The following is a 2,970-nucleotide window of genomic DNA, read 5'->3' on the forward strand; positions in this document are numbered from 1 at the left end:
AGGTGAGACTGTTGAAGAGATGCTCACTCGGTTTAATCATTTGATAGCTGAGATGAACAAGTTAAAGATGGAACCATGTGAATCTGATAAAATTGACACAGTAAAGAATGTTTTACCTGGTTCATATTCAACATTTTTAATGGTGTTGAAAGAAAACAATTTTTTAAAGAATGAAGATTTAACAGCCATGGAATTCATGCAAAAAGTTGAAGATCGAGAATATGATTTGAAATGTCAGAAATCTTTAAAGGAGACTCAAGACCCAACTCTATATGGAGGTTGTCTACCTTTGAGTAGTTCTGCAACTCCAATTACTGCATTTTTCACTCAAAGTGCACAAGAGTGATCATCTGGCTATAGTGATCCTAATATGATGTCATGAACGCACAAAGAAAAGCAAAATTCTGTTCAGCTTCCTACATGTTGACATTTGGTGGTGCAGTGAAGCTATTGGTAGTAGTTGATCTCCAGAATTGTCATTAAGCCCGGGTAGTAAGATTGCTACAAGTGAGTTGACTGATGAATACTATGATCAGATTGATCCAGATAATCTAGAACTAATGGATCTCAAATAGAATATGGCAATGATTGTTAGAAAAGTGAAGAAGTTTATGCAAAGAACTGGTAAAGACCTACCATCTCTGAACAAACATGATGGTTTTGACAAATTGAAGGTCAAATGTTACAATTGTCAAGAGTTTGGTCATTTTGCCAAAGAATGTGATAAGCCAAAGAAGTATAATGGACCTCGAAATCAAGACAAAAATTCTGGAAAGAAAGTTAATGATTCTCCTGAAAAGTCTTCTGGAGGTAGCTCTTCTAACGCTTCAGGATCACAAGATCTTCTCTCTACTGAAGGAACTGACTGGACTCAAAGACTGATGTGTAATAATAATCAAGCAAATTTGGTAATGTTCAAGATGACTGAAAGTTTTCAAGATGCTAGTGGGAATGAATTGTCCTCTGACAATGAGATAGAGTTGTATTATGATGATTCTTGTCATATTCAACCACCTTATTTTGCATGTATGGCTAAGTTTGTGAGGTTAGTTATACTTCTATTAAATTATCTGAAAATATGTCTTGTTCTTATTATGAATCTGTTAAGTCTAGAATTGATTCACTTAAAGATCATAATGATTCACTAATTAAAGAAATTGCTTCAATCAAGGATACATATAGATAATTAGTAGACTCACAAATGAAATCTAGGGAAAAATAGAAGCTTTGTCTATTAGTAACCATGATTTGAAAGTAGAATTTTCAGTGAAAATCACCATCAATGATCAACAATTTCAAGAGATTCTTAACCAAAGAACTAGGATAACTAAACTTGAAAATGAGGTTCTTGATTTGAAAACTAAATTAAAAAAGTTTTGAAATTCTTCATTTTTGTTAAATGAAATTATCAAGGTGTCTGGTAAACAAAAGGGTTCAAAGAATGGTTTGGGTTTTGTTGAAGTTCCACCACCTTTTCACAATGATTATAATCCAATTCCATTTGCGAGAAAGGAAGAAATTGTTGTTGAACCAGTCATTTTTGTGGACAAACCTAAATAGGTAAAAAATGACAATATTGATGTTCAATCTTCAACTCAAAAACCTCATATTCAAAGTACAAGGTCTTTGTTGAAAATGTTGACAAGGTAATCATTGAGAATGTAACTGAACCTGAAATTGTGCACAAAAACCAGAACATTCCACGTTCAAATCACATTTTGTGTGAACCTCATGAATTTGAGGAGGCTGTGTATGGTTCAAATGAATCTAAAGTGAAAAAGGAAAAAAAATTGTTAGGTTTATGGCTAAGAAATAAGAAAAACCAAATATTTCTAATAAGGATTTCATGCGTTTCATCAATCATGTTCCTCCTAAGCCAACCATTGGTCGAGTGTTTAAATTGAAAGGTATTAGCAAAGTATTCACTGAGAAAGACATTCCGCTTAACCTTATCAAGCCTGAATTGATAGAAGGCGTCTTTAAATATGAAACCTCCAAGATACAACATCTTGAGCATGCGTTTGTTAATTCCAAAGCATCAAATACAACAGATCCCTTGGTTAAAGCCAAACAATTATAAAAATCTGCTAAGATAGTTCAATTTGTGAATTCAACTCGAACCGAAACCTACAGAGTTTTTCAAATTGTTCAAATCTTGATTTTTACATGAAAAAGAAATTTGTTACATTTGATGATTTGGACAAAGGACCTATTCCTGGTGTTTTTCATCAATCTTCTATTGCATAAGTTTCTACCAAAACACAACGTGAGCGTATTGACATGAGAACATATTTTCTTTGTGGTGAACAAGGTCATGTTGTCAGAAATTGTGGAATGATAAGATCACAGAATCTTCAACCGTTTATCAAGGAACAAACCAAACCCGTTCCTTTGATTAAAGAAATTCTAAAAAGACCTATGTCTTGTGAAGATGAGACTCACATCATGTTTTTAAATGTGAATTATCGCAAAGTGATTCATGTTAGTGAAAATTCGAGTAATTTAAAACCCTAATTTGTTCCTACGGAACCAATTTGCAAAAATGTGAACACAAAATGTAGTTCAAGCTGAATATTTGAGACGAAATTCGAAAAAACCTGTGACTTATTCACAAGCAGCTAAACCACATTTGGATTCAATCAAAATTAACTCTTCAGGTGAAATTGAAGAGTTTCCCAAGACTGAGGCCTAGGCTGCCTTTTTGAACTAATCGTTTTTCCTCTGTGTGCATAGTTCATCCAAGACTATAGCTGGTGAAAACTGGATTATGGATAGTGTATGCTCTCGTCATATTACCGGCAATATCAACCTCTTATCAAATTTCAAGAATATTCAAGGAGGGTATGTAGCTTTTGCGGGTAATTCTGGTATAATGGTTACAAATGAGGGAGATGTTTCAAATGCTCATACTACTTTTGAAAAAGTTAATTATTGTGATAAAGTGGATCACAATTTATTGAGTGTGTCTCA

The sequence above is a fragment of the Bidens hawaiensis genome, unplaced genomic scaffold, assembly GCF_021521415.1.
Source record: "Bidens hawaiensis isolate Kalapana, Puna unplaced genomic scaffold, B.hawaiensis_p1.1 tig00062608_1, whole genome shotgun sequence".
Lineage (NCBI taxonomy): Eukaryota > Viridiplantae > Streptophyta > Magnoliopsida > Asterales > Asteraceae > Bidens > Bidens hawaiensis.